The following is an 8,387-nucleotide window of genomic DNA, read 5'->3' as shown; positions in this document are numbered from 1 at the left end:
AACACTCAGAGTGTCGATCTCATAGACACATTTTCAATGTTTATCTGTTGTTTAGAGTTTGAGGAAAGTATAATCTACCCGTCTTAATCCTGTAAACATCAGGCCATTTGTTTGTGATCAAAATAAAAAAAGTTCAAATATATGTTGCTATTCCATACTGAGAGGAAATGGAAAAATATCCAATAAACAGGACTATTTCTGCCTTATTAAATTGCCCATAGATGATAAATAAAGTTTCTTGAATTGAATAAACTGCCTTAATTACTGAAATGCATTGATGTATAAAGATTTATTTGTAGGCGGTTCCATCACAGTGTAATGAGGTGACGTTAGTATGAAAACGTTAAGCATTAAGTTTATAAAGAGTTTAAGACTCTGAGCTGTTCTGCAGATAATTAGTAGAACAGCTTGATGAACTTCAGCCTGAGAAAGTGAGTCGTTACAGGATTACAGGAAGGAACCAGGAATCACAGAGGATCTAAGAGATAAACAGACATTAAATTCAGTTTCTACAGAAGTTAATAGTAAAGAAACACTGCAAGTTCTCAACTCACCTCGACTAGTTATGTTCTCTACTCATGTTCTCTACTCATGTTCTCTACTCATGTTCTCTAGTTGTGTTCTTTACTCATGTTCTCTACTCATGTTCTCTATAGTCATGTTCTCTACTCATGTTCTCTAGTCGTGTTCTTTACTCAAGTTCTCTACTCATGTTCTCTACTCATGTTCTCTACTCATGTTCTCTACTCAAGTTCTCTAGTCAAGTTCTCTACTCATGTTCTCTACTCATGTTCTATAGTCATGTTCTCTACTCATGTTCTCTAGTCATGTTCTCTACTCATGTTCTCTAGTCAAGTTCTCTACTCATGTTCTCTACTCATGTTCAGTCATGTTCTCTATAGTCAGGTTCTCTAGTCATGTTCTCTACTCATGTTCTCTAGTCAAGTTCTCTACTCATGTTCTCTACTCATGTTCTCTAGTCATGTTCTCTAGTCGTGTTCTTTACTCAAGTTCTCTGCTCATGTTCTATAGTCATGTTCTCTAGTCATGTTCTCTAGTCGTGTTCTTTACTCAAGTTCTCTACTCATGTTCTCCAGTCATGTGTAAACATATGGAGATAGATGGATAAAGACAGAGATGTAAAATGTTCCTCATCTTCTGTAACTCTGTTCTCCTCGCTTTGACACATTTAACCATGTGACTGTAAATGATTGTTTATGACTGTAAAATATAGAACTTAATAATTCTCTGTTTTATTTGATAAACAATGTAAAGTTGCTTTAAAGAAGAAATGATCTCTGATGAATTTTAACAGTTATGAGGTCTATGAGGAGAACATAGAACAAAAAGAATGACACACTACCAGTTCAGTAAGTTATTAACTCATGTATGAATAAAATATATACAAATATATATATATAAAACAATCCTCACTCCTCATCTGGAGGAGTTCCTCTTCTCCACTGGACCAGGCTTCAGGTTCCTCAGGAGTCCTGGATTACAATAGTGCATGGTGTTAGTTTGAATCCACTGCAGAACCAGTAGAACCTCCAGTAGAACCCCCGGTATAATGGGTAGAACCAGTAGAACTTCCAGTAGAACTTCCAGTAGAACCTCCAGTAGAACCAGTAGAACCTCCAGTAGAACCAGTAGAACCTCCAGTAGAACCTCCAGTAGAACAGGTAGAAAACATTTGTACGACGGAGAGAACACTCTATGGCCAGTAGAACCTCCAGTAGAACCTCCAGTAGAACGGGTAGAAAACATTTGTACGACGGAGAGAAAACACTATGGCCAGTAGAACCTCCAGTAGAACCTTCACCTCTCAGTCAAGTTAAATAGTTTTAAACAGGATCTTTCCCCTCAGCAGCAAATATAAAAGTACATGAACACTGTTAGATTTACTCTAGAACATTTAGATCTCATGTTTAACCACAGTAGAGAACCACAGCCAGCCTCGTCTCAGTCTGGATCCACAATCTCAGAAAACGTTGGTTCAAATGTTCTAGTCAGCGTGATCTTTAAATATCAACCTCATATCAACATTTTAAACAACGATATTCTGGCCTAAAATACTCTTAAAACTGCAGTCTGTTAAACACTGACGCTGATATTTCAGATCTTTTACTCACCGTTGTGTTTTTCCTCCTCCAGGAGCTCCTCAGCTTCTCCTGCCAAATGCATTATGGGTAATTTATCTGCCCAAGCCTGAACAGGTCCATGTTGATGGATCCTCGATAAAGTGGGAGGGGCGAGGACACATCTGGGTATTCCATGTGTACTTGGTGAGAAACGGCCTAAGAATTGGAGCAGTACTTGGTCTCCTACTGATGACGTTTCACGGGTACATGAGAACACAAGTACTGACAGTATGGGTACTGGAGAACGGCCCAAGACCAGCACTAGAAACTCCGTCAATAACACATCAGAATCTGATTGGCTGATGATCCTGTCACTCCACATTTTAACCCAACAGCAGTCCAGCTTCCATCAGAGGTTAGCGATGCAGTTACTGCTGTGGTGCGTTTAGAGGACGTAGGAGATTTGAGCTCCACAAAATATAACCAGTCGTTTTCTGGATAAAGTTGCATTGTGAACAAGCAGCCTAGTTCATTCCAGACGCAGATTTCAGAATCACTTTTTAATTATATAAAAAAAAAAAAAGAAAAATCCTTTTTGACAGGGCTAGTAGTGCTGGTAGTGCTGGTAGTGCTCGCCCTGCTGCTCCGGACTGCTCACCACTGTTAGATTTCATCCAGTGTTACCTTCATTTAAATACAGTACGTTTATAAACCACATTACAACAAGCTTGTCTTTTTTAGATTGAGAGAGCCCCCTAGTGGTGAAACATTATATTTCTTTTAAACAGCTGGTGAACTGCCTGGGTGAATGTAGTGAGAGAGTGAGTGGTTGGTGGTGGTCAGAGGGTGAATGTAGTGAGAGAGTGAGTGGTTGGTGGTGGTCAGAGGGTGAATGTAGTGAGAGAGTGAGTGGTTGGTGGTGGTCAGAGGGTGAATGAAGTGAGAGAGTGAGTGGTTGGTGGTGGTCAGAGGGTGAATGTAGTGAGAGAGTGAGTGGTTGGTGGTGGTCAGAGGGTGAATGAAGTGAGAGAGTGAGTGGTTGGTGGTGGTCAGAGGGTGAATGTAGTGAGAGAGTGAGTGGTTGGTGGTGGTCAGAGGGTGAAAGTAGTGAGAGAGTGAGTGGTTGGTGGTGGTCAGAGGGTGAATGTAGTGAGAGAGTGGGTGGTTGGTGGTGGTCAGAGGGTGAATGTAGTGAGAGAGTGGGTGGTTGGTGGTGGTCAGAGGGTGAATGTAGCGAGAGAGTGAGTGGTTGGTGGTGGTCAGAGGGTGAATGTAGTGAGAGAGTGGGTGGTTGGTGGTAGTCAGAGGGTGAATGTAGTGAGAGAGTGAGTGGTTGGTGGTGGTCAGAGGGTGAATGAAGTGAGAGAGTGAGTGGTTGGTGGTGGTCAGAGGGTGAATGTAGTGAGAGAGTGAGTGGTTGGTGGTGGTCAGAGGGTGAATGAAGTGAGAGAGTGAGTGGTTGGTGGTGGTCAGAGGGTGAATGAAGTGAGAGAGTGGGTGGTTGGTGGTGGTCAGAGCAGCTTCTCCTCCGTCAGTCTGCCCCAGAGCAGCTGAGGCTACATACGTAGTTTACCACCATCCAGTATGGAGGGAATGAATAATGCATCTTTGAGTGTCCAGAAAAGCTCTATATAAAACCATTAAATTAATATTAGAAGCTTCATTAGTCCCTTTTAGTAAATGAATGTATTTTAATGCTGTGTTACTGGAAATGACAGTTAGTCTGAGTTTAGTGAAAAGTAAACGTATATCAGGTATTTTTTCAAACAACACATCAATCCATCTTTCTTTGAATTCTTTTAAAGAAACCTGAAAAAAAGAAGTGCAAAATAAAAACAGCTTTTTTAGGCTATTAGACCTTTATTCATTAATAAATGTGAGCATATCTAAATTTAAAAATTTAAAAATAACATTGATGGAGAAAGTTGAACCTGACCTGCAGCTTTTCAGCCAAATTTCTTCTTTTTAACACTGAATTAGAAGAGAAGAGACAGAGTTAATAATCAAACTGAATCAGAAGAGAAGTGACAGAGTTAATAATCAAACTGAATCAGAAGAGAAGTGACAGAGTTAATAATCAAACTGAATCAGAAGAGAAGTGACAGAGTTAATAATCAAACAGTGAATTAGAAGAGAAGAGACAGAGTTAATAATCAAACTGAATCAGAAGAGAAGTGACAGAGTTAATAATCAAACTGAGTTAGAAGAGAAGAGACAGAGTTAATAATCAAACTGAGTTAGAAGAGAAGAGACAGAGTTAATAATCAAACAGTGAATTAGAAGAGAAGAGACAGAGTTAATAATCAAACTGAATTAGAAGAGAAGAGAAGTGACAGAGTTAATAATCAAACTGAATTAGAAGAGAAGAGACAGAGTTAATAATCAAACTGAATCAGAAGAGAAGTGACAGAGTTAATAATCAAACTGAGTTAGAAGAGAAGAGACAGAGTTAATAATCAAACTGAATTAGAAGAGAAGAGAAGTGACAGAGTTAATAATCAAACTGAATTAGAAGAGAAGAGACAGAGTTAATAATCAAACTGAATGAGAAGAGAAGAGACAGAGTTAATAATCAAACTGAATGAGAAAAGAAGAGACAGAGTTAATAATCAAACAGTGAATTAGAAGAGAAGAGACAGAGTTAATAATCAAACTGAATGAGAAAAGAAGAGACAGAGTTAATAATCAAACTGAATTAGAAGAGAAGTGACAGAGTTAATAATCAAACTGAATTAGAAGAGAAGTGACAGAGTTAATAATCAAACAGTGAATTAGAAGAGAAGTGACAGAGTTAATAATCAAACTGAATGAGAAGAGAAGTGACAGAGTTAATAATCAAACTGAATTAGAAGAGAAGAGACAGAGTTAATAATCAAACTGAATTAGAAGAGAAGAGACAGAGTTAATAATCAAACTGAATCAGAAGAGAAGTGACAGAGTTAATAATCAAACTGATTGAGAAAAGAAGAGACAGAGTTAATAATCAAACTGATTGAGAAAAGAAGAGACAGAGTTAATAATCAAACTGAATTAGAAGAGAAGTGACAGAGTTAATAATCAAACTGAATTAGAAGAGAAGAGACAGAGTTAATAATCAAACTGAATTAGAAGAGAAGAGAAGAGACAGAGTTAATAATCAAACTGAATCAGAAGAGAAGAGACAGAGTTAATAATCAAACTGAATGAGAAGAGAAGAGACAGAGTTAATAATAAAACTGAATTAGAAGAGAAGTGACAGAGTTAATAATCAAACTGAATGAGAAGAGAAGAGACAGAGTTAATAATCAAACAGTGAATTAGAAGAGAAGTGACAGAGTTAATAATCAAACTGAATTAGAAGAGAAGAGAAGTGACAGAGTTAATAATCAAACTGAATTAGAAGAGAAGAGACAGAGTTAATAATCAAACTGAATGAGAAAAGAAGAGACAGAGTTAATAATAAAACTGAATTAGAAGAGAAGAGACAGAGTTAATAATCAAACTGAATTAGAAGAGACAGAGTTAATAATCAAACTGAATCAGAAGAGAAGAGACAGAGTTAATAATCAAACTGAATGAGAAGAGAAGAGACAGAGTTAATAATCAGAGACTCACCACTTCATGTCTTCATGTCAACATCTGGTAGAAACACCAGAACGAACCAGAAGTGACGTTCAGCCAATCACTGAGCAGCTCTGGGAGGAGATTTGAAAAGCCTGAAGTCTCTGACATGAAATGACGTCGATTAGTTTAATTTGATGTCAGTCACTCTGGTGGTGGTCAGTCATTGGTGGGATTGCTACTAAGCCCCGCCTCCTCGGGGCGGCTTTCCTCAGCGCCCCCTGCTGCTCACACACACACACACACACACACACACACACACACACACACACACACACACACACACACACACACACACACACACACACACACACACACACACACACACACACACACACACACACACACACCAGCCGTCACTGTAAACTGCTGATAGACATGAAGAGTGACCTCCTGTCTCTGATGAAGTGGTGAATTGTCAGGCGACCCTGAACTGGATGAGGAGGCATGAAATACTGATGGTTGAATAATAATAATGTCGTCTGATGGTATCCGACAGTAAAACACCTTCAGCATTTACTTACTCTTTCTTTAATACTTGACTTTTACATGTCAGTACAGTTTTTCTTCACTTTTTCTGATTTTACTTCATTTAAAGTTTGAATGTAAGACCTGGTGAAAAATGGGAATGTTTCTACTGTGTCATTCATAATGAGGTGTTTAGATGAACTAATATGTTAACGTGGGAAGAAACAACCCACTCTGATGAGTGATTTGTTTTTCCTCTTCCCTCTCCGCTGCCAAAACGCAGCATGTTGAAGTGATGTCATTGAAATGTGGAGCAGGTGTTTTCATTGTGTCCACTGGATATGACGTCCTTAAATCCCAATTGTAGTCGTGTTCTAACAGCAGGGGTCTGAGCCTCCATGAACCAGGCGACACCTTCGACATATGTCACAATGTGATGTTTTTGTTGGTGATTTAGGCCCAATACTCATGAAGCTGCTCACACAGGCACCAGATAGCGATCTGAAGGATGTTAAACATATTCAAGGACCCAAACTGGCTGCTGGAAGGTCCAGTCTGGTTCACAGGATCATGGTGGACAGAACAACCAATCAAATCAATGCAATTAACTGCTGTTTTATTAAGAGGAGCAGATTTATAACAATGAGCGTGAAACCTGAAAAAATGCTGCAAACTGAGAAGCAGCAGACATGATTTCACCCAGTCTGGTCTGAAGAGAAACAGGAAAGAGGTTTTGAATCATTCGGGTCTTTTTAAATCCAAGAATGTTAAAAACTAAAAAATAAATCTTTAATGGTGGACGTTTTTATTTCACTGTGTATTTCAGCTGAAAACACATTATGAAATATTAATGTGTGCAGATTTTGGTGAAATAATAATTAAATATAAATGATTGATTATGTACTTATCCCTTTTTGTGCTAAAACCACCAAAAAATAGTTGAACAGTCTTTATTTATTGGTTATTGGTTTGACTCCTTCGAGACGATTTTATGCTCTGTGTGAATAGAGTAGTGTCTTTTAATTTTGCATCTACTCTTAACTTTTGAAAAAATGCTGTCATCTTTTAAGTTTTCAAAAATATAAGTAGTACAAAAAGTTACACCCTGAGCAGAACTTGTTTTATACTTTTAGCTCATTCAAAAAACAAACAAACAAACAAACAAACAAACAAACAAACAAACAAACAAACAAACAAACAAATGTTTTCTTTCTACTTTTTTTTAAAAATTTCATAAAATATGCATAAATAAGCCAATGGCTTGAGACTATTCCTTTTTTTCGGGGGTAATTAAAAGTGAACAATATTTTGTTTGTGTTCGTATTTAATGTGTTGTACTATGAACAAGACTAAAAGAAAAAAATCTAATAAATATAAATAAATAAACTTTAATATGGTTAGGATGCATTTTCTTGAACATCAATGAGTAAGTATGTTGTTGAGATTAAGAAAAATTACAAATTAGAATTTTTTGAAGCGTCTTTACATTGTCTGTTCATTAAAAAACAGAAAGATCCCAACCTGAAGTAATCGCTGCAACAGGATCCCGTTCTCTGTCCAGTCCTGTGATACCACTTTCTACCACATGATGGTGCAGTGGGTCATTGTCGCAGGTAGTCTGCACTCCAGGATGCAAAGAAGAAGCAGCAGTTGATAGTACTATTACTAGTACGATAGTCTATTTCCCATCCAAACTTCCAAAACATGCATGAGGCTGATGAGAGACTCTAAAATGTCTCGAAGTGAGAATGTGACACTTCAACCTTTAGTGGACGTCCTCCAGTGAGCTGACGAGGATTCGAACCCTCAACGTAAACATAAACACAGAGCTACACTCAGTAGAGCGCGGACTTTCGCCAATGTTTGTTTGCGGAGTTAGTATGGCTAGCATGATAGCTGTTAGCGCATATCGATGCTAACTAGCTTGTCAGGTAGCTACATCACTGTGAAACACTGAGCAGGGAGCGTCTCCATGGCAACAGATGCTGAACTCTTTTGTTCTCCACCATGAGGTACCTCTCTCATCCGCTTTGTATGGGACTTTTCTTTCTCCGTTTTTTGAGATTTATTCGGAAACTGGTAGCGTTTAACGTCCCAAAATCTGATGGATTGGTCCTTGATCGTGACAAATCAACCCTGAAAATATCATGAAATATATTAGAGAGTAGTTTTTATAAAAAGTTGGTAAAATACACATAAACCAATAAATAAATAGATAAATAAATACACGCAGCTGAA

Source organism: Lipophrys pholis (genome assembly GCF_963383615.2).
Source record: "Lipophrys pholis genome assembly, chromosome: 2".
Lineage (NCBI taxonomy): Eukaryota > Metazoa > Chordata > Actinopteri > Blenniiformes > Blenniidae > Lipophrys > Lipophrys pholis.
Note: the sequence above shows the minus strand (reverse complement) of the source record.